Below are 24,952 nucleotides of genomic sequence, written 5' to 3'. Positions count from 1 at the left end.
GGTTTTTCCCCACACTTCTGAATCTTCCCACTCTCCGGACCCCCCCATCCCATCCTCTTGTCCCTGGAGGCCCCTCCTCGTGTCTTCTGTGACACCCAAGATCCTTAGAGAGTGTGTTTTACACATTACTGGGCTGAGACAGTCCCCCTAGTTCTGTGCGCTACCTGCGACATTGAAATGACTGTATGCGGAATCCATTGGCTATGCTGTACGGTGGCACATCCTCTCCGAGAAAGGGGTGGCCCAGGAGAAGCCAGCAAAGGCAGGGCAAGTTCTTGGCCTGAAGGCTGGCCTACTGATGGGAGAAGTTTCCCGGCCGCCACCCTGATGGTGCTAACAGAGAACGGAGCTCCTCGGGGTCACACTGGGCGGCAGCCCCTGACTTCTTTCCTCTCAGAACTCCCCGCAGCCACCCCACCCCAGAAGGGTGGCACAGAGGTCTCTAACAGGACTCCTTTCTCAGTTTCCCATGCTCCAGGAACACCGTGCAAGGACAGCGTTTACAGAAACATAAACGGCCTGTTGGTGTTTACCTGACATCAGGTCTGACTAAAAATGAAATCTTGTTCCTGTCATACCGTGAGATTGCAGACACAGCCACACAGAGGCTGCACAGCAAGGAACTCAAGGCGACGGCTTTTATGTGGGTTTTAAAGGGCAGTTATGATTGGAAATGTGACTGTAAAAAAGGCATTTCAATGTTCCAGATTTATTCTCCCCGGTGACTTCCATGTCACGTTCACTTAGTTTACAAACATAAACAAAAGAATTCCGACTGAGTGACGGGAAGCCCAGAAAGAGTCTTGGATAAAGCAGCATCAAGTTCTGGCCTTTGAGCACATGGAGACCTGGCCACCAGCTGGGAAGGTGGCGCGCAGTGAGGGCAGCAGGTGCTGGGGGCAACACACGGGACAGTCTGACAGGGGGCTCGGAGCAGGTGCCCCACCTCTGGCTCTGTTCTGCTGATCAGTCCACAGCACCTCAGCCATGCTCGCTGCTGCCCAGCTCTGTAATAAATGCTGTGGAAAAGACAACATGGTAATTTCCAACCTGTAGACAGAACCAGTTGTGTAAAAAAATAAAAAGCAAAGTACTCGCCATGTGCCCTGAACTGTATCGGGCTGTGGGAGTGCTAGACATCCTCATTCTCGCGGCACGCTGGCCACCTTCTGGTGCATTCTGACAAGTCCTCTGCTCTAGATGTCCTAGGTCAGGGCATATAAAAGCAGGGCATATAATCTGGGGGAGATTAACAGACCCACGGGGAAGGCTGGGCTTCTCTTCCCTGCCTGGGTTTCATTTTTCTGGGTAACTGCACTAAAACACACCAAGCCAAAATGAAAAAACCGTTTTCCGTTGCGTCTTGGGACCTGAGGGGCGTGAGTCCTTTTTGTGCAAAAGAGGAGAGCCGGCAGTGTCTTGCTATAAAGAGCATGTTCCCAGGACCATCCCTCAAGCCTCTCGCCTTCCACCCTGCCCTGGTTTCTTGACACTTGTGACCCTTGACACATGCTTCTGTTTGGATCGCTGTGTATCCTGTCTACAAACTTCTCTGTCTCCTCAAACCCCATAGGATGTCTCCCGGCAGATCCGCTTTCTTAAGGCTTTGGGTGACTATTTCTCTTCCCCATGAGTGCCATGTTCCCTGAGCTTTCACAGGTCACTTGAATGGGAAACAAACCAAAGCCCACAATAAGGAAAAAAGCCTGCCCAGCACACTGGTCATTCGGGCTGAATCCTGACGGCCGTGGGGAGAAAGCCGAGTGCAGTGTTTCTTTGTGGAGGACTCTGGCTTGGGTCTTTCTGGTTTTGAAATGCCTTTTCTTTTAAACGGTACTTAGCCTTTCAGCTCCTTAACGTACTGGTCTATAAAGTGGGGATGATAATAGTATAGACCTTGTAGGATTGCTGTTTGAGCTGAGATGATTTATCAGAGCATTTAGAATGGGGCCTGATACACAGTAAATATCCAAGAAACCTAACGTATTTGAATGGTGAAGACATCATTTTACCAACAAATATTTATCCAGTATTTTTTGTACTTAAAAACAATATACTTATCCTGGGCGCCTGGGCTACACTGCTGACCTTGAGGCTTTGGTCCCTTCCTTTAGGGATCTTACAGTATAAGAGAAAGTCAGTAGATAAGCTCCACTCACTGGTGTCACAAATGCTATGGTATGTGGTTAAAAAACAAGGTGCTAGGTAACATTTAACCTACCTGCAAGGAAGACCAGGAAACATACAGAATCCCAAGGTATATTTGAAGAGTACAGACTCTCTTTGTCACCTTATGTCCATTTGGTCACTAAATATCCTGAAGCCTCCTCCTCCCAGGTGTGGAATACATTTACCCCACCAAGGGAGGAAATGTAAAGTTCAACCCAGTCAATGCATTGCATTGTTTGATCCACTCCAAAGGAAGAAATGACATAGTAATTTGAATAGAGAAACAAACTTCAATATAAAAAACTACTAACTGTAATAGGAGATTGGCGTAGTAAGGGATTGCCTAGTTAGAAGTCAAGAGAGCCCTAAAGAATACAGGACAGGAGCTATCAGGGCAGTCACAGCTGTGGGGTGGAGATAACACATGCAGGAAAGAACTTTTTGTAGTGTCTTTTCCCAGCCCCCAAAGCCAGGGGCTGAGATCCATCCTTGTTGGGGATACCACGTGGAGCCTGGTGATGACACAGAAATCGTGGTGGTGCCATACTGGGAGACTCTGCTGGGAATCTACCCTCTGGAATTTGCTGGAAAACTGTCCTCTAGGAAACCTATTCTCAAAGAGGTGTCTCGTTGGAGGTGTTCTACTGCACAATGCTCACAGTGTCCCCCATGCACTGCAGGAATCTGATGGTGGTGCACCCGCATGTACACACACTCACAGGAGCGTGCCTGGGGATCACCCTGAGCAGGCAGCAAACCCCTTTTCCTCCTGAAATCTCTCTCTCCGGTGCTGTGGACTGCATCCGTTCACAGCTGCACATGCTGTCACAGTGATTCTGCTGGGGAAACTGAAGCTTTTCTCACACCGGATGGAGGAGAGTTCTAGATCAGGCCATGAGTGTGCTCTCTGGAAGGCTCATTTGTCCATTTCCTCCATATTCCCTGGCTCTGATCTGTAAAGGGCCCCTCTGAGGTCCTCAAAATAGATAAAGTTTCAGACAGTCAACGATGTTTTTGTATTCTAGACATTTTGTGACTTAGATTATTCATTCCTTCAAAAAGTAGGATTCTAATTCATTTACTTTCACTCAGGTGTATGTACCCATAACCATGCCTGATATTGTAAGAGAGGTTTTAGAGCTATTATATTACTTTTCATGTTTGCCCTTACACCTCTCTCTCAACTTAATTAAAACTTCCTGAGGGCTCTCAGACTCAATCTCATCTTTTCCCTGAATCACTGTATCTTCCTGAGAGGTTATTCTGTCATTCAAGGTCTTCCCGTTCCTTCTCTTACTGTTGGGGCTCCAGAAACATCTAGCTTTTTCCAACCCTGCAAAGCCCCATGTTTTAGGGTTCTTTCTATTTCCTTCCAACTCATTTTTTCTACTCAACAGGATAATTCTTTCTTGAGCCCATCTCTTTCTTATAATACCTTCCTAAATCCAAAGTAGTAGCTAATATTTCACTAGTAACAACTATTTTTTTTTAACATTTATTTTTCCTAGCACTGCAGGCACATCTCCTGTTTCAACTGTTTTTATTATTAAACACGGACTATCTTTTCAGCCTTGAGCTCCAGGTTCTTCCTAGCCTACTGTGCAACCCCTTAACCAATGCCACATGCACTAGGTTTTTGTAACGTCAGTACACCATTTTTGGAACCAATATTCACTGTAGTCAGGATAATTAATGTTTGCAGTTGCAGTACATCAATCCTGCAATCTCAGTGGCTTAACAGAATAAAAGATTATTTCTCATTTAGTACAAGTCTGATATGGACTGGGCAGCCTTCTATCTTCAAGTAACGCTTCTGGAACCTACAACCTTCCAGATTGGCATGGCAAAGGGGGAGAGAAAAATGTGTCAGAAGGGGCTTCTCAAAATACACAGTGAGGGCAAACTAGTTGTAGAATGAAGGATCGGCATGTGCAGAGAACACAGCGTGCCACTCTGGAAATATACTGGGCTAAGAGAAGGAACTGACTCAACATCATTCTTGATTTAATGGAAATATATATCCTAAGATGTCATTAGACTGGACTTGCCTTTGCTCAGGAGTTTAGCAGTTTTGAGGCCATAGGGAATTCACGGGAAGACTGAAAGGCAAGGAGGCAGAGATACATTTACAATTTTCCAGGAACATGCATAACTTACGTATGCAGTTGGAATATTGTTAACACCTTAATTTTCAGGGATGAATTTATGTTTCCCATTACTTAGAAAATAGGTATTACTTATCTTTCACGTGGCAATTCCACTTTCAGGAGTTGTTCTAAGAGTGATAATCATAAAGCATTATGATAGGATGACAATATGATTTATTGATCAAACTGGAACGCTCTTGTGAGTGAAAGAGCATGCTATAAATAATTACATGGAGACACTTGTAAACTAGTTCTGTCCTGGCAGATAGGAAAGTATGGCATCATGAAGTTTTTATGTAAGTACCAGGAAGTGTGTCACACCACTATTTGCAGTGTACAATAAACAAGTAATAGTAATAAGTGGACAGGTATTCAAGTTCTCATATAAAATAGTGACAAAATAAACAGCTGATACAGTAATGTTATAAATAAAATATTTGATAGCATGGAAGGAGTTTCCAATATATCAGGATGTGGAATAAAAAAACAGTTTGAAAGTTTATTTTCATTCATAATGTGGGGGCAAAAATACTGAGACACTGCTAGTTTATTAGAATGGCTTAACTTGAATGGCAGAATGAATGGTGTGTGTGTTGTGTGTGTGTGTGTATATATATGTATACATATGTGTATATGTATATACATATTTCTAGTTTTTACTTATATTATCTAGCTTGATTCATTCTTACTCGTCAGCAGTCCAGGGAGTTTATATTTTTTAAAAAGTTACTATTGGATCTCACCAAGGTTTTTACAAGTGGATTCAGCTGAAGGGCAGCTCAGAGTCAAAGAATAATAATTTTCTCCAAATGTATAGCACTTTCACATTAAAGTGCTTTAATGTGTGCATTATCTGGTTTGATCTACTCAACAGTAGACAGGTATTATAATTCTCATTTTACAGTTTCAGAATCAGAATTTCTGAAAGATTAACTTAATTGCCCAAAGTCAAATAGATATTTTGAGGTAAAGTTGAAATGATAACTCACGTCTCCCAACCGAGTTCAAATTTCTTGCCAGGGTAGCATCTGAGGGTCCGCCTGGGTCACTAGTAGCGGAAGTAAGTTTCATGACGGTGAAGGACTGCTATCCGGCTAGAAGGGGTCTCTGGAAAATCATTTTGAAATTTTGTATGTAGATGCGATGTGCTAAGCCAACTTGTTCTCGCCTAATCACCAAAAAATTAAAACACTGAACTAAAAATAAAAAAATTTAAACCTCATTCCCATGATCTGAAGACTTCACTGAGTTTTCAGGGTGTAGAGCATTTAGAATTTTCTTTTTCTTCATTGTAGAATTTACTGCAATGTTAGTTTTTATAGTTTAAAGCTTTTGCTTAGCTTCATCTTTCCATAAATTAATAAATGAGACCGTAAGCCCTCTGTTAATTTATTTATAGATTTGTTATCATTACTAATGTTGATGTAACTTGGAGGATGCTAATTTAAAAAAGCTAAAAAAAATTGGGTGAGGGGAGTTAAACATTAATTCAACCTTGGCATGTCCTCTGTTTATGTCTCAAAACAAAGTGACATCTTCTCATCTGGGCTTTAAATTCTTTCGGGAACTGAAGGAGGCGAGCAATACTCTCTGCCAGTGTTCAGTATAGCCAGGGAATACTGAATTGATCGGAAAGAAGCCCAAAGATTTTCCATTGCTGTTTCTTAGGAAATTAAATGCTAAATATGGGAAGGGTGATGGGAAAGAATTATGGGGTAAGTCCCTAATATATGTTTCCATTTGCTTTTTCTAATTTGCAGAAAGCTGCCTGGCTCCTATTGACTATGCATATTTGGTTTAAACAGCTACTTAATTTCATATTTTAATAATTGCTTTGAATGATCATAGAATTAAGGACAGTTACTCACATCTGCATAATTTCTAGTCCTGAAACTGACAGCATTATCTTGTAGAACTGGCCTTCATTTATATTGTTGACACTTAGTATTTAGTATTCTTTAAAAATGTACATCAAATATTCCACAAATTATATTCAGTAGATTTTGCCAGATATTTCATAATTTATGTTGTTCTGAGACTCAATCATTTACAGGTAAGTTGCATAAATTTAAAATGGTTATCTGACCATGTGTTTATGTGGGAAGGAAAAGGACTTGATGAGCTAATTCCAGGGAAGTATTTTTTTATTGGTTTATATTACATTTTTTGGTATTTTATTATAATTTCATTTTCAGAGACTAAACAAATAAAATTAGATTTTGTTTTATAATGCTGAAGGAAAGAAATATGAGTTCAATAGTGAGAAAACAATGGACATTGAGTGAGAATCACAGTTCAAATCCTAACTTCACCATTTAGCAGGTGAATGAGAGGACAAGTTACATTTCTTATATTTCTCATCTTATTTCCTCATTTTAAAAATACTTAATTTGTGAAATTGTGATGATTATACAAAATGATATATATGGAATATCTGAAAAAAACAAAGGTATGTGTTTTCCTCACTTAGATTTTTATGTTAAAACTATAGTATTAGATCTACTATACCTGATGATAATAGACTTTCAGGTAAACATGTAATTATCTAATTTGTCTTACTTTTTTTTTTCTTTATAACCACATATATTATTTTTCCCCATTAACATGATGTTAATTTATCAAAAGATAAAGGACGTTTAGTGTGCAACTAAACTAAAACCCCTATAACTCTGGGGAAAATATGTTCCCAGCCTGGGGGCAAATAACCTTTGAAGCTGAAATCAGTCAAAGGGAGAAATAAGATGGGAGAAACCCATTATAAAATATCACTTGTATTCCTATATATTAGTGACAAATGAAAAGGAAATGGAATGTTATAATGATAACTTTTATGATGAAATACATTAGCAAGAAAATAACCCAGAGTGACAGAAACAAGAAGAAAACTCAGAGTTGTGGAATAAACCCCTCGAGGTGAGAAAATGGGAGGGTGATTTGGATCAAATAAGACCAGATAGACACCCATGGGATATGCTGTATTTCATTCAAGTTAAAATTTAAACACAGTTTAAAATAAAAATGTCAACTTATCAGAGTCAAGAAAATAGATCTAAGAATAGTAATATCAGAAAGAAAGATGAATGAACACTGTGAAAAATAGGTTGAAACCCACAAAAGTAGACCTTAATGTCACTCATAAAGTGTATCTTTTCTTTGACTGCTATCTTGGCACATTTAGGATTCCATTTCCGAGTCACTTTATGCATGGATTGGATCACATGTTTAGTTCTGCCCAATGAATAGTAAGTGGATGTGATGAGTATTTCCCCTAAAGCAAAGAGCTAATTCCCAGGATATTCTTTTCTCTTTGGATGGTAACAGAACCCTTAGCTTAGGTCCCAAATAATTACAATGAACAGAACCCCTATAACTCCAGGGAAAATATGTTCCCAGCTTGGGGCAAATAACCTTTGAAGCTGAAAGCAGTCAAAGGGAGAAATAAGATGGGAGAAATCCATTATAAAACATCACTTGTATTCCTATATATCAGTAACAAATAAAAAGGAAATGGAATGTTATAATGATAACTTTTATGATAGAATCAAAACATCAAATACCTAGTAATAATTCTAATGAAAAGAGCTCAAGACTCCTACTCTGAAACCACAAAGTATTATTGAAAACACTGAAAGAGGACTAAATAAATGGAATCCTATATTTATGGATTGGAATAGTTGCCATTGTACAGATACCAAATCTCCCCAAATTAACCAATACATTTTCAATCATAGAATAAAAGAGTTTTGTTTTTTTTTTGGTGGTGGGCAAGTTTACATATTGATTCTAGAATTCATATAGAAATTAAAAGGGACAAGAATCTGCAAAACAGTCTTGAAGAAGAACAGAGCTGGAGAAATTGCAAAACCAGGAAGCAAGACTTATAATACTGTGGAAGTGAATATAGAGTTTTTGGAATTAGACTGACGTAACAGAATAGAGAGATCATAGTCATAGATTCAACTGATATGAGACAAAAATGACAGTATAGTATAATACGGAGAGGATGATAATTTTAGTAAGTGATGCTGAGTTAACTGACATCCACAGATAAAAAATGTTGACCTTTATCTGACATTAAGCACCAACATCAATCCCAAGTATATTTTGGATTTAATGTGAAAGGCAAAACAATAAAGCTTTTAAAAGAAATCATAATAGAATCAATTAGTGGCCTTGAAGTAGGACAGAAAAGCAGTAACCAAAAAGGAAAAGTATTAATAAATTAAACTCATTTAAAATTAAGAAATTGTATTTTATTAGAAGAAATCATTCAAGAGTGAAAAGGAAAATCAGAGTAGAAGGCATTTGCTTTAGAAAAATCAAACAAAGGATCCAGACAGAATACTGAAAAAGGAACTTCAAATAATTAATATCAGGAAATATCACTAATTCAATTACAATTGGACAAAAGGCTTGAACAGACAACAAATGAGGAAAAATCAAAATAGTCAGTGAACATAGGGAAATGTACTCAACATCATTAATTATCTGGGAAATGTAAATAAAAACCACAGTGTAATAGCACTACATAGCCCCTCAAGAAATAAAAAAGAAACATTCCTACAATCAAGCAGGATTGAGAGCCCAATGAGGTAAATGAGTCATCAAAGGTGCAATGTTTAAGAAGGTGCTTACTTTTTAACTTGATCAAGTTTAGAGTCCTACACAACTCTGAAAGTAAGTCCCTCCTTAAATTTTGTGATCTAGCTATATAAATCTTAATGAGAATCCCTCTCAAGTTCATGCAAGAGACCACAGAACAGAACTCAAGGAAAGTGGGCACTTTCTTACATTTTCTCCCAAGAGAAACTTTAACACCTAAATTTTCACCCCATTCATGACTCTGGTGTTGAAAATTCGTGGGGACAGAAGCTAGTGGAAATACTAATTGACACAACCACCTTGATACATTTTTTGTCATATTTGCTAAGGATACATATCCATCTACCCAAAGATACAGCTATTCTACTCTTTGCTATTATACTCAAGAGAAATTAATACATACCTTCCTCAAATGTCAAGTCTGAGAATGCTCATGAGAGCAAATTCCTAATAGCCCCTCTCTCCAAAAAAATTCCAGTGTAAATCAAAAGAAGAATATGTAAATGCATTTTCATATAATAATTCAAAGGACTAGTGCACAGCAATGAAAGTGAACAAAGTGCAAATGCACATGTACAATTTCACAAACATAAGATCATACTAATTGATATTTAATAATTTTAAGAGAAGGCACAACTTATCAATGGAATTACAAGTCAGATAAGTGTTTACTTTGGAAAGAGGAGTTACTGAGAAAAGACACGAAAAAGAACTTCTGGAATGCCAATGATGTCGTTCTTCCTGATCTGAAAATTGTGAAAATTGTGAAAATTTACTCAGCTATGCACTTATTACTTGGGAAAGTTTTGTCTCTTGCTCCTTGTGGGTCTATCAGTTTGGGTTCTTATATTTTGAAACTCTGTTATTTGGTGCATAAAGTTTAGGGCTGGTATGCCCTTTCATCATTATGGAATGGCCCTCTTTATCTATGGTAACATTCACTCAGAAATCTACTTTGCCTGATATATTAATCCTGTTTTTATCAGGCAATCCTGTTTTTTTTTTTTGATACGTGTTATCGTGATATATCTTTTCCCATCAGTTTCTTTTAACCTATTTGCTTCTTTGTATTTAAAGTTTGTTTCTTGCAGGCAGCATATAGTAGGGTCTTGATATGTTATCCTATCTAACAGTCTTTGCTTTTTTATTGAGTGTTTAGATGATTTACACTTAATGGGATTACTGATAGGTTGTGTTTTAAACTACCATCTTGTTATTTTTTTCTATTTCTCGTTGTTTATACCACTTTTCCTTTTTCTGGCTTTTTTTGGGATTATTTAATATTTTTTATGTTCTTAATATCTGCTTTTTTTCTTAGTTAATTATGTCTAATATCAACTTATAACTTATTAGGGTTATACTTGAGTGTTAGTTTAAGGTTTACACACCTTTACTTTTAGATCTTTAACTTATCAGCATTTAGACTACTATATAGCTTCTCAAATAGTGGAAAAATCTTACAGAAACATGCTTTCCTTTCTCCTCTACTGATCTTTATGTTATTGCTCTCATACATTTTAATGCTACATGTTTAATCAACATAATAATTCTGTTATTATTTTGCTTTAAGATTTATGCAAATTTTGTACATATGGTTTACACCAGGAAAATGCTCACTAAAAATGCCAGAAAGTTTCAATATCACATATATCTAAACTTTAAATAAATTTTATTAAATGTCCATGGTGTTGAAAATTTTAAAACTTTAAACACAGTTAGCAAATACTAAAAATTTGAATACAGAATCATAATAAAAACACTACAAGTTAAAACATGTGGGTCACTAATACAATAGCATTTGAAGGAAAATCTACAGCTCAAACTACTCTTACCAGAAAACAAGTACTTTTAGAAACAAAGGGACTAAGAATTCAATTCAAGGAGTGAGAAATATAAATGAGTAAACCCAAATAAGAACAGCAGAAATGAAAGATAAATAAATAATAATGGAAAAATGAAAATATAAAGAGAAAAATGTGAAAAAAATAAAATGTTGGGTTTCTAAAAGAACAAGGTAAACAAGCCTCTGACAGGTACAATTAAGAAAAAGAGACATGAAAATAAATCCTGAATATAAAGCAGATGTAATGAAAAAAATTAATATAGATTTTTATAGTGTGGAATGGGTACTCTGAGATACACATGATTAAATGCATAAAATTATATGAAATGAATTTATCTCTCAAAATATATTAACAACCAGATTATGAAGAGGGAAAATTAAAAATCAATTAGACTATACACTTAATATATTGAAATAGAATTCCAAGGCTTTCCTCCAACAAAAGAAAAGTAAAAAAAAAAAATTACAACTCAATAATATATGTTATTGTGGCCATGTAGAAACAGGTACCTTCATGTATTGCTGGGGGAAATGAGACCTGGAACCATGGTTTTAGAAAACAGGCAAAGAGAGAGAGAGAGAAATTGATGTTAAGGAACTGGCTCACATGATTGTGGGGGTAGCAAGCCTAAAATCCATACGGCAAGCCAGCAGGCTTGAAATTCAAGTATATTGATGTTGCAATCTTGAGCCTGAAGCCTGGAAACTTAGGCAGACTTCCTATGTGGCAGTCTGAAGGCCCCGTTCTTTCTTCTTTGGGAAACCTGTCTTTGCTGTTCAACTGATGGAGTGGGGCCCAACCACATCCACATTTTGGAGAGTGAACTGCTTTACAGCCAGCTGCTTCTAAGTGTTAATCACATGGAAGATATACCTTTATCGAGACAGATAAACTAATGTTTGGCCAAACAACTGATCACTATCGTCTAGCCAAGCTGTCACATAAAATTAACTATCATGTATGTCAAAGACAAATTAGTATTTAGCAAGCAGAAGTAATGAGCTGTATTTTCAAAGACCAGTGTAGGTATATCTTCAAATATTATTAGTGAAGTAAATAAGAAGTTGAAAAGAATAATGATTTATGTAAATTAAACACATGTAACATATAATACCATACACACATATACACATATGTATGTATACACAAAATGCATTGGAGTACCATAAGTTGTTCAGAATAAAGTGGGTGTCTAGGTAGGAGTGTGCAAAGGTGATAGAGCATGAAAAGAAAAAAAAATGACATGAAATATTAGAGGTGCTTTTCATGCTCTGATGATAAGAATATCTATTAAGTAGGAACTGAGGAGTATAATTAATTCTGCACATGTGAGATTTAAAATCAAGTCTAATACCTTAACACACTAACAGGTTGAACTGCTTTTAAAGTTCATATTAGCTATTCTATGACGGCTTGAAATGAGGGGACATTTACTGAACCTGGTAGTGTATCTACTAAAATCCTACAGAAAATGTCACTCTTTAAGGTTGAGCTGAGTCTTTCGTCACATGGCAGTGAGGGGCACAGCACCTACTACACAACAAGAAAATGAAATACGGTGTATAATGATTGGAAGAAAGTTAAAAACTCTTCATTATTGTCAGATGATAGATGAGTATCTATGAAGAAAAATCTAAGAGACTCTATAGCAAAGTATTTATAGTGGAAGAATTCAGAAAGGTTAATGAATTAATATATGATATATATAAATACCAGTATATAAAAATTGCCTCCCTATATAGCATCAAAAAGAAATGGCAAAAGAAATCAGGTGGTAATCCTATAATATATCTAAGAAGAAGATAAATGATCTTTCAGAATAAAATGCAAAGTTTAATTAAAGGGCCTTAAAAAGACCAAAAAAAAAAAAAGATCTATATCATATTAAAAAGGAAGAGTCAATATAATAAAACTGTCAATTCTTTCATATTCATTCGGACATTAAATGCAAATTTAATTAAACTCTTAAAAGAGTTTTTCTTGGAATTTAAGAATTAAATTATAAAATCCCTACAAAGGAATAAAAAACCAAGCACAATATACTTTTGGAACAAAAGGGCTAAAAGGCCGTAGAGTGGGGAATGCTTAAGATTTCAAATGTGTGCGTGCCAGATGTTCCAACGTACTATCCAGTCACATCACTGTTTCTCAACATGGGTACTACTGACGTCTTGGACCAAATAAGTTCTTGCTGTGGGAACTGCCCTGTGTATCGTAGGTATTTACATCATCCTTGACTTCCATTTCTGTAGTTGTGACATTGCCAAATGTCCCATGGGGGAAAAATTGCCCTGGGTGAGGACCACTGAGTTAAAATAATTAAAACCATTTGGTATCAGCATAGGCTTAGACAAGTAGACTCATTCATTGCAAAGAGGAAATACGCAAGAATCAGTAAAGCATGCAGGGGAATTTGACATATATAAAAGGGCTATTAATGGGGAAAAGTTCATTAGAGGGCCATAATTAGATATTTATAGAAAATGATAAACCAAATAGATCTCTACTGCACACTATACACAAAATAAATCTCTGATTGATTAAAGAACTAAATGCAAAGACCTGAATGCCAAATTAAAGCAGTGTGCAGTGTTTTATTAGCATTTACATGTGTATGAATTGATCCTAGCAAAACTTCACCCATCTGTTCAAGGAGATATTTAAGGAGCTATTTCTGTCGGTACAGTTTAAAAGAACAAAAAAGTGCAAACAATTTTATTATCCACTGTTAGGGTAAATAAACTTTACTTTCATTTTAATGGAATATTATGTATCTATTAAAATGAATTAACTGGATCTAAAAATATCAGTATGAATACACCTCACAAATATACCAAGAGAGGAAAGCAAGTTGCAAAGTGATACTTACAGTACAATACATAATGTTAAAACTCAAAACAATAACACACATTGTTCATAGTTGCCTACAAATGTATTAAATATTTAGAACCCTGTGAGAGAAAATTTTTACCTTTCTGAGAAGGTTGGGAGAACAGAGGGATGATATAGGATTTTAATTAAAGATTTGTATATACACATGTAATTTTTAAGAGAGAATTCTGAAGAAAATGTGGCCAAGTTTTAATATTTGGTAATATATGATCATACGATGTAAAAACATATTTCTATTTGTGGAAAAATATTCAGAATAAAAATATAAGGCATTATTGGTTATGCCTGTGCTGTTGATTAAAGCTATTTTTATTGTCCAGGGATAAAATTCAATCTACCTATAAATATGAAAATGCAATTAGAATGAGTGGTTCAAAGGCCAATCACGACCTGCATGCAGGCTCCACATCTGCCTTCTTCCCCTGTAAAATTGTCCCTGTGTGGGACACGGTGTTCTCTGGTTTTGCCAGCAAAGATTCTACATTCCTCACTGTGGACTGATTTCACGTATGGATTTTCTTTTTCTTGCTTTGAAGAGATTCGCTCATGAGCTCATTGTTGTAACGCATTTACTTAAAACCTTGTTTTGTTTTGCCTTGTGCCAGTTAAGCAGGCATGAGTTAAAACTCCAGTTCCACCTCACAGATAACTGATGAGCCAACACTATTTCTCTTCCCTGCTTATTAATGAGCTCTCTCTCTCTCTCTCTCTCTCTCTCTCTCTTTCTCTCTCTCTCTCTCTCTCTCTCTTCTCTCCCTCTTCACTCTTTCCTTCTTTTTCTCAACTCAGCACATTCATCTCTGTTCACATTAGCTTTAATGTCCTTTCGCTAGCCTTATCTTTTTCTCCCAAAGCCAAAATAATGGTGCATATTGTTCTTATCTGGGACTGTGCTCACTTCTCTATTTCCAGAACAGATTCAGCTTAACCGGTGCATCATTGATTAGATGTTTACACAGCCACTCTGGGTCTTTACTGCTCGATTCGTCTGTCTTATTCAGGCAAAATGGAATTAGTTCTACTTTAATGTGTCATCTCTAAAGATACACAAGAACCCTTTTAAAGTTTTGGGGACATATTTAGTGGATAACCATTCAAAATATTTTTTAAGTAATTTAACAGGAGGCGTCTTACTTCCTTAACCTTCCTACATTCAATTGAAGATAAAAGAAAACAAGTGAAAGAGAATAATTAAAATACAAGGTATTTTTATCTTGCTTTCCAAAGAGTTTGACCCAGTAGCTGCTTAGTCATTATGCAGATGCGACCACTGGGCCCCTGCTAATGAGTCTTGTGTTTCTTCTATTCAGGCACCTCTTGTAAATCTCACATCCACTCAAGTCTGCCACTCTAAGTTTCTTTGCATCTCTTTCCTTATTACCCATTCAGATTTATAAACTGGAGGCAATCTTGTATCATTGACAAGTATGAATTATGTGATTGGAATGAGCCAAATGTGCCACTCCCTTGGCACATGAGAGGTTCCTCATTCCCACAGGGCACAGAACAGGTTTGAATTGAGTTTGGCACAAGAGATAGTCTTTGAAAAGACCTCTCTGAGAACACCAGTAAACACATCCGGGGTCTGAGCACCCTTTCGCTATCTCCAAAGCAAACAGGAGTCAGTGAGCATTTACACTGCAGCTCTACTACAGGTTTCCTGCAAAATTGGTAAGTGTAAAGTCGACTCTATCACCATGGAGACCAAGGTCATCTCAATCCATTGCTCGGGGAAACAGGAGCAGAGGTGGTACAACAGCTATGACTATTTAGAAGGTCCTGATACCAAACCAATAGTGGGATCTCCAGAAAGCTGCATGTAAGGATAGTTCGTCGTTTGCTTCATGTTTTCCCTGGAAAACACTGAACAAACCTCTTGTAATGTATTAGTGGGTGAGTCCTTCTTTGCAGTCATATGATACCATTTTCTGTTACAGATTCGATTTCAGTTCTCAAATTCAGGTATCCTGGGGACAGCCAGCCAGTAAGCTTGGCACCGTTTGACAGGAGAACGAGTGGCACCCGGGCTTATAAACATATACATACAAAACGGTTAGATACAAGCCTCTGCAAAACTGAAAATGGACAGTTTCCAGCTCCAGACTACAGCAGGAGTCAGGAAGAGGATTTATGCTGCTCAGACTTAAGACAGAATCCTGGATTTTTGTGTTCTCTGGAACACTATTCCAAAACGATCCTTCATGAGGGACACAATTAGTTTTAATGGGCAATTAAATTCAGGAAGGACTGCATCATCCATCTTACTCCTAGATATTCATAAGAGATACTAACAAATTTAAGATTACAACATCTGTAAAGAAATCACTTTTTACTTTGTTTACTTAGCATTCCCCATATCTGACCATAAGACACGTTTCTTAAGAATCTTTATTAACAGTTCTCAGAGATCTTTTATTTATTTTTTTATTTTCCCATACGGCTCAATTTGGGAGAGAGTGATGCTGGATAAATATACTTCAAATTATGGAGGACATACCACTGAAGATAAGAATCTCATGTCTAGATATTCTTTGTCTATGGAAAATCATAGATATTTACAAAACAGATTCTGAAGCAGGACTATATAGGTAGGACCTTGCTATTCGTAGTTCGGTTCTGTGAACAACAACACGGGTATCACCTGGAAGCTTGTTAGACATGCAGAACTCAGCTTCTGCCCCAGGGCCATTGAATCAGAATCTTGAATCATTTGCAAGATCCCCAGGTGATTTCTATGCACAAAAGTTTTAAGAAGACTCTTCAATAAGATGCATGCATTCTAAAGTACATGCATTGCATGTGTTTCTGCATACAAATTGTAAAATACAAACTAGAATATATAATTAAGGGTAATGGCATTTATTTTTTCAAATTTGAACACTGAACCAGTTTCATAAGAGAGAAAAAAAATTGTATAAATATCTTATAAACCTCAAATAGGTGCTCAGTTTGAATTAACACCAGCATTGGAGCTAGAAAAAGCTGAGTCAGCACATACTACAAAATCAGGAGAATGGCAGAAGACAGGGACAAAACCAGAGCGAAGCCACACCTCTCGTTCAATGAGGACTTAGAATTTACTCGTGAGAAGGGAAAGGCATTTAGTCACACACAGGCATTGTAGTTATAGTGACACCTTATATGCAGAATCCTTATTTCAGTTACACTTTTCTGACAGGGCCACATGCCAAGTTTAAAAATAATCTAGTTATTTGACAATATCTATCTTAGTATTTATCAACTGGTTCATGAATTCATTTTACAAGTGTTTTCTTTGGATTTAGCACTAGGCTCAGATCAATGAAATCAACTGTCTCAGGAGAAGGCACATAATCTTGTTTATTAGATAGATTATAATCAATCCACCATGTGGAAAACATGCATATTCCAAAATTATGGTGAGGGGGTTCCTTAAGGAGGAAACGTACATGACAAATGTTAGGTGCACATTGGAAAATACTAGGGTAGGATTAAAGATCTGGAAAAATCCCAATATCATTATATGTGTATCCTAATATCACTCAGAGTTCGTGGAGAATTAGTGTACTACATAAGTAGAGGGTGCAGTAAGATTCTGTTTCTCTCAAGTCTGTAATGCCCTTTTTATAGCCTTACTTGTTGAACTACTGTTCAGTGATTTTCTGAACCATGGTTTTTGAAGATGGTAGCTTCCCAGTGGACCACTATCTGATTCTTCCCAGCACTATGCATTACAGGGCTAGGCTCAGAGTTCATACCTGTAAAGCCAGGGATAAGATATCTTGGAGGAAAAACTGTGAATGATTGAAGGGTAAAGCATTGGCATAATTTAAGAACAGGAAGCTAGTTTTGCAAGCAATCAAGCTAATGGAATATCTGAGCCAGAAACTTTGCATGTGTGTGTGTGTGTGTGTGTGTGTGTGTGTGTGTGTGTGTGTGTGTTATTTCAAACAATTTGGAAGACTCAGTATTATACTAATTTTACAGTTGAGGAAAGGTATACGCAGAGAGGTTAAGTTCACAGCTAGTCAGTGGCAGGATAAGGAATCAAACGGTCCTGTCCAACTGTAAAACTAGGATTCTTAATCATCATTTTATTCCAGGCTTAACCTCAGAACTACAGATATTTAGGGTGGATAATCCTTTGTTCTGGGGGACCATGGTATGCATTACAGGCTCTTCAGAGAGACTTCTGATATGTACCCACTAAATAGCAATACACATCCAAAACCCAGTGCACCCCCAAGTTCTGATAATGAAAAATGTCTCCAAACACTGCCAAATGTCCTTGGAAGGAAACCATCCTTGGACAGAAACTCCCATTCTATTCACAGTATGGCCCTAGGATCCTAAATGTGAGCCCGTTCCAGGAAATCTCCTGAACACAAGTCACTGGCCCAATGTCATTGGTGGAGATGGCTTACAGGTTGGCCTGTAATTGCTGCTTGTAATTCCAAGAGAAATGGAAGTCCTTGTTCTTTTAGGAAAATGTTTTATCCTCACTTATAACCATGTAATCCTGATGAAGATAACTAATGATATATTCTGCCCCCTACCCTCTCCAAGCCAAGGGATGGGAATACGACCTAAGCCAGGAGAACCAGGGCCTTTCTTGGACCTTCTTGCTCTCAGGTGTGAGTTAAGCATCCGCCTAATTTGACTAAATTGTTGAAATTGACTAAAGAATGATGTCAACTGCAGAAACACCAGTGTATGGCTCCCAGGTCTAGGTCTCCAGAACGGCTCCTCTCCCTAACATCTGGAGGCTTTTATGATTTAGCTCCACCTTGACTATTATTTTCCAGTTCAATTGTATAAGAATGCTGGCTAACAAGAACTTACAACACAAGGTCTCTGAAAGTCATGATCTTAAGAAAGAAATCCTTTCCTGTTCCCAAACCCCACCCCAACCCTCTCCCCGTACAAGTACCTAGACATGAGAATCAGCAAAGGGTCAGCCCTTCCCTATTTTAAAACTCATCCCATGTCACCCATGGAAGTCTTACGAGAAGCTGTTTCAGCAGCTGCTCCCTAGATGGGAGGTAGCCAAAATATAAAGGGAGGGTCATTCTAATAAAGATTAACTGATGATACCTGTGTTAATGAAATAAAAAAGTATTCTAATTTATAAAAAGAAGAATGGTATCATAGGTTAAGATTTAAAAAAAGATAAGAGGTCAGGCTGTCAAAACTGTCCTCAAATATGCAGAAAATGATGTTTGAAGCATAAAGAAGAGACAGTGTCAACAACCCCAGTGGGAGATGATGGGGATGTAAACCGAGGTACTTGCCATGGAGATGAAGGAACAGGATGGGTAAGAAGCACAATATTTACGTACACTGGGAATAAATGGCGTCCTGGGGCAGAGTAAATAACCATGGCTGGAGCGGAAGAACAGGGAGGTATTTACAAATGTAAGGTGGCTATAATGGCATTTAAGAGAAATTTCTTAAGACTTTTGGGGATAGAGAGTTAACTAGTTTGTCACATTCATTTTAAGGGCTTGACTTGACTTTTGTCTTGGAAAAACGCTTAATTTTGGAAAAACCAGAGCATACTCTGATACAACCCAAAGATAAGGAGACAGGAGACCAGTCATCTTGTCTTCTTGAACTAGGTTGCATTTCATGACGGAGAAGGACAAGGGTTCTCGATTTTCCTTTCGGGCGCTGCAGCTTCATCTGCTGGAATAGGCATGCTGGTCAGGAATAAAGATTAAACCTTTGGTAGGAGACTTGTCAGCATTAAATCTCCCTAGAACCAAGGCGTGATTGACAGGACAGACAAGGAGAGGGAGGGGCAGACGAGGGAGGGTAAGGAGGACTAGATAATGAGGAGAAAGACAAGAAGGAGGGAAGGAAAAGAGGTTCCCATTATCTGTGCAGGCAGCTCAAGAAACCATAATGGACCTTTCTGTTCTGGAAGACTGAACCCTTGCCTCCTCCCCTCTCAGCCCCACAACATCCTCCCAGTCATCATCTCTGAATAATGAAGCCCCCTGACTGCTCTGTTCCTATAAGACACCTAGGATCACAGTAAAATTGCCACTTCCTCGGAGCCCAGCAACTGAGCCCCGTGCTGGAAATACAGGGCCATTTGAATTTGACTGGAGATGATTTGAAAAGAAAAAAATAAAAGAGGTTGTGCTCTTTATCTGAGCAAATCCATCCTGATAGGTTTGCTGTTCTGGACCTCAGCTGGGTTAGATCTGCTTCTTCTAATGGGATCCACCATTGGGATCCTACCAAGACCAGTATGAGAACTGCTTTTCCATACAAGGTAGCGGTAGTGAAAACATTTTCTTAGGCGAATTGTCTCTAAGACCACCTGCTCTCAAGTGAAAGCCCTCTGATAGGAGGAAGCATAAAGGTCACCAGCTGACAGAAATGCTAAATCCTGCCTCATTTACATATTCTACTCACCCAGTTGTGTGGGTGGAGGGTGGTTGGCTGGTGGGATGCTGGGCTTTTTAACTGAATAAGCAAAAGCCAGAGACACTGACTAAGCTCCATGAGAAAGATAAATAGAAAGTGCTGGTATCCCAACATTTGGAATGTCACTAAGAAAGTAAAATACAATCTTTCCTCCTATTTTTGTAACTTGATATTTCTCTTGTATTTTAATTTTTTTTAATCTGCCTAACTGAAATTACTGGACTTAATTTACCATTTTAGTTTAGTGATGACAAATTTCTGTAAACATGCCAGCCGTCTCCCTGTGCATTCTTTGACCAGCTGAACTAACTGATCGTAATAGTTTTCCATTCACCCTCTATAATACCTCAGAATCCTTCTTAACACAGTATGCCATAAAGTCATGGGTGATAGATAATTGTCACTCTAGGAACTGTACTTACCAACTCCATCACAGATTATTTATCTGAGAAGAGAAGGAAGGCTTTGCATGGTTATAATAGTTGGCATCCTTGAAATAAGCCGAGTTGGCCCAACACAGCAGAGGTAAATTTCTGGCAGCTCCTAGGAGGTAGTGACGTCGTTCGGTGTAGCTCCAGACCAAGACTAAGACTTCATCCAGGCCTCGAGGATGAATGGTCTTCTGTAAGCAACAATACTTATTTCAACTAAAGCATTTTATTTGCTAACAGCATTAAATGTATAATCTCTCATTAGGGTCTTGTCCATTGTGTTTTTGCCATATGGAATTTATTGTCAAGTCTCTCCTCACTTTATACATGGATACATGGAGCATTTGGCTGAATGTCACTAAATATTTGCACTGTAAAACCATTTGCACGTCTGGGGTTCCATGATCACCGAACATTTGTATATTTGTTGTTTCCCCTTTCCCTGCAGAGAAAGAATGCACTGATCGTGCTGATAAGAGTATTCTGTTTTACAAAAAGCAAGACTTCTCTGTTGTATATTATGTTAATATATTGCAATTTTAATTCATTTCATTTCCTTAAAACTTAGTTTTGCACAGCCACACACATGGTTTCCCCGATTTCTTTCTTTCATTTTTCTTTCTGACAACGGTCGAGCCAGTGTCTCAGTAAACTCCAATCAGAGCCAACTTTCGGGAGCAGCCGTCTGTTCCTTCCATTATAATTCAGGCATCAACAGTAAGTATGCTCTTCACAGTAGGTTAAGAGCAAAGAATTTGAATCAGGCAAATCAGATTTTGCAACTTTCTAGCTGTGTGATCTCCAGGGAACTTCAGAACGTCAAGATTCAGTTTTGGTGCTTGGCAAATAGTAGTAATGGTGGGAATTCATGATTCCGTAAGCCCGTAGTAAAGACTAAATGAAATGATGGAGAGATATACTTAGCAGTCCCATTAGTTAGCACTCAGTGTGTATTAGATGCTCTCATTATTCCTTCTTTATAACTCCAAACGGCATTAAATTACCCCATGGGAAACATGGTGACATGCGAACAGCATCAGATCCCTAATGGTTTTACACCCGTGAGACCCAAACTTCCTTTCGTGACTTAATCAACCATTGTTAGTCCCTGTTCCATCAACATCTGAAGCTTCTTGGTGGTGATAAATCTATTTTACATATAATTACGTAAAAGGACATATTAACTATGGTAGCAATTTCCACTGACTTCATGTCATTTCTAAGTCACTTAGTGTCATAAAGCCTACCTGCTCTTCAGGGAACCAGTCCCTCCCAAGATTTCTCATGTCAGGTTGGCCTAGCCCAGTCAGAAAAAATTACAGGCTGGCTATCAATCAAAGGCATTTATCAGGGCACCTCAAAGACCATAATGCTATGCTAACTACTGCACAAAGTGAATCATACAGACGTAGCCCCAGCAATCTAGCACCTTGTAGGGAATAAAACACTTCTTCAGGGAGAAGAAAGGGTCTTTGCATGCAATGAAAGAAGTATGCTGTGACAGAAAGACTCCAGTGTCAAGAGCTCTAAATTTCCCAGCTCTGTCCTTTAGAAATTCACTTTACATCTCTGTATCTGTTTCCTCACTGAAAAGTAGAATTATAAAATCTGCCTACCTCCCAGGGTTCTTAAAACTTTGAAAACATCTGCAATGTGCCATGAATATTTATATATCACTTTTCTACAAAGACAATAATAATGATAATGGAGTGATCAGAATAGAGAGGATGTGAGCAATAATAGATACTTATAAATATTATTGTTTTGAATCTCTACTCTGGGCCAGATCAAAACCAGAGTCTCAACCAAGTTAAGCTGAGGATATGGGTGGAAATTCCTCCTTGGTCAGCAGTAACAGCCTAATGAGTTGAGAACAGAGAAATCAATCTTCTGGGGGATTGTTTTGTATTATCTGAGTGAGTATCTGAAACAGAAGAATTTTCATAGGACAATTGGGTGTTAGGGGGTTTGGGCAAGGGAGGAAGGGGTGTCTAGATGGAGTGGTTCTTGCAGGATTCCAGGTATTCAGTCCTCATCAGTTCCAAGGCCCTAGGCACAGGACCAAGTATATATGACCATCACCTCCCAAGAAGTCTTAGGCAGGAACAGTAAGATCAAAATCCCCACTGGCTTCCCATTGCTTTTAAGGAACAGACTCAGTCTGTCTTGCTTTATTAATCGAACTCCATCTCCAAACATCCCCATTTTTCTCCATGCTCCAGCTACACTAACAACGTTTCATCATTTTTCTAATGCACCAGCTCCCTTCTGCCACAAAGGTCTATTGCAAACAATGTGTCTTCTGCCTAAGATCCTCTTTCTTTACCTCTTTGCTTCATTGACCCATCCTCAGCCTGTAGCCTTCAGCTTAAATGTCACGTCCTCAGGAAAACATCCTCTGCATCTCCAGACTCAGTCAGATCCCCATTACAAGTCCTTAAGGGCACCGGGTCAGTTCTTTACCTGTATAGCCAAAGTCTTTGAAATCACAGAAATTTCTGCATGGTTGTTTAGCCTGGCCACCCACTCGGCTGCAAGCCCCACGGCAAAGACAGTTTCACTTGGGTCCTTTGGTAACTAATGAAAGGCCTGCAGCTGTTCTTTAATAATTCCTAAATTAGTTAATGAGTCACTGAGGAACTGAGCAAAGGAACTACACACTTTAAAATTATAAAATATATTTTATTATTACATTAGTAACATATATTCAATATAGAAAATTTTAAAACTATGAAATTATAAATAGGACAAAAATATTTCATTTCTACCACACAGGATTAATAATCTATTATGATTTATTCATTTATAATTCTACTTATGATTTACTAATACATTAATAAAGCATGTTAAGTTTTAATCTCTTCTTATATGTGAATGCATATATGTAATATATAATGTGTATATACAAGTTATATCTGTATATATATTATATATAACTATATATACACATATACATACAAATTTGGATTATTGGGCATACATTGTTTATGAGCCTGTTTTTATAATTTAGCAATATAAGGAAAAAGTTTCAAAGTCACCAAAATAATATTTAAGAGCTAAGTAGCAATGTGGCTCTGTCAATTACCTTAATTTATCTAACTAATAGCTTATTGTCGGCATTTGGATTATTTTGAATAGTTTGTTATATAAACAGTAGCATAATAAACAGTTGTTCTGATATTTTCTCATGCCTTTTTCTTAGGATAAACATCTAAATATGGAATTTTATTTAGTCAAATATTTTGCTGTATACTGCCAAATTGCTTTAAAAGGAAAATGATTCCAAATCTCTCTCACACTAGTGAGATATAAGAATATCTAGTCATACTCAACAATAATTGTTCTGTTCTTCTTTTAAATTCTCCAAGCTGACAGATGAAATTTGTATTTTACTCTCATTTATTTGTATCTCTTTGATTACAAATAGGGCTGAATGTATAAACACATACATACATACATACCTGCATACATACACGTATTTTTGTATGCATATTTACCATTTATTAAACATCTTACTTTGTTCATTTTGTAAGTATCTGTTGAAGTTAAATATACATTTATACATATATATACATTTTTATATGTATATTTTTAATATGTCTACCATTTTTAATTATCTTATTTTGTGTATGTTTTGTATATCTGTTGCTTTTTGCACTCCATATGCTTATCTTTTTTTCTCAGAATGTATAAATATCTATGCATATATGTGAAAATTTTTATACTACATTTTTAGGATATTATATTTTCCCAATTGCTTGATCTTTTTAATTTTGGTTTGTGTTCTGCTATGAAGTAACACACATTTTAATATTTTGAAAGTTACATCTTTCATTCTTCAGTATTTATGGTGTTTGTGTGTGTGCACATGTGTGTACCTTTTACAAAAAGATTTCATTTGGATATTAAGTTTCATATCTCCATTGATATTCCTTATCATGACTCAGAAGAATCATTGTATTCCTGATGGGCTAAAAAACTTAAAATTAGAAATAGTTGTTAAGTCTTATCAAAAGCCTGTTTCCTATTACCATGTTTCTAATACTATCATGTAGCCTCCTTTTATAAAATGACTTTTTTAAAAAAGCAGTGTTTAAAAAATATTACTGTTAAATGTTCTGATATAGTTAAGTATGTCTGTAAGTAACTCCATTAGCCAAATTCATCAGCTCTGACCCAACCGCTGTTGGCTATTTGCCTTATGTGTTCCTTGAACACTTAGAAAGCAGCTTTCATACCTGAAATGTCACAGGCAGACTTGCAGCAGGACGATAACATGGACTGAGGTTCTGAGACTGGGTTAGATCCTCTCGGAGGGAGGGACAGGTAGTGTCGAAGGAGCTCACCAGAGACAATCCATGGGCATGTCCATTTCAGTCGTGGCGTGCGTAGCAACGTGGCCATAAATACCTGCACTCCTAAAAGCGGGAGACAGGCCAAACTTAACCCTGAG

General features: G+C 37.4%; 1 protein-coding gene and 1 long non-coding RNA gene across 2 annotated transcripts in view; one reads left to right on the top strand and one right to left on the bottom strand.

Annotated features, from left to right (window-relative positions):
• AGBL1 (AGBL carboxypeptidase 1) overlaps positions 1-24,952 on the top strand; it is an 822,820-nt gene that overhangs the window by 663,510 nt on the left and 134,358 nt on the right. The window lies entirely within an intron of this gene.
• LOC108395646 (uncharacterized) lies at positions 210-24,943 on the bottom strand. Its single transcript, XR_001852715.3, has 4 exons — positions 24,738-24,943; positions 20,491-20,690; positions 5,306-5,423; positions 210-1,019 (listed from the first exon to the last, which is right to left on the bottom strand). It is a non-coding gene; the product is annotated as an uncharacterized lncRNA (long non-coding RNA).

Source organism: Manis javanica, chromosome 18 (genome assembly GCF_040802235.1).
Source record: "Manis javanica isolate MJ-LG chromosome 18, MJ_LKY, whole genome shotgun sequence".
In the NCBI taxonomy this organism is placed as follows: domain Eukaryota; kingdom Metazoa; phylum Chordata; class Mammalia; order Pholidota; family Manidae; genus Manis; species Manis javanica.
The sequence above is the reverse complement of the archived record's forward strand: the minus strand, read 5'-3'. Positions and strand labels throughout refer to the sequence as shown.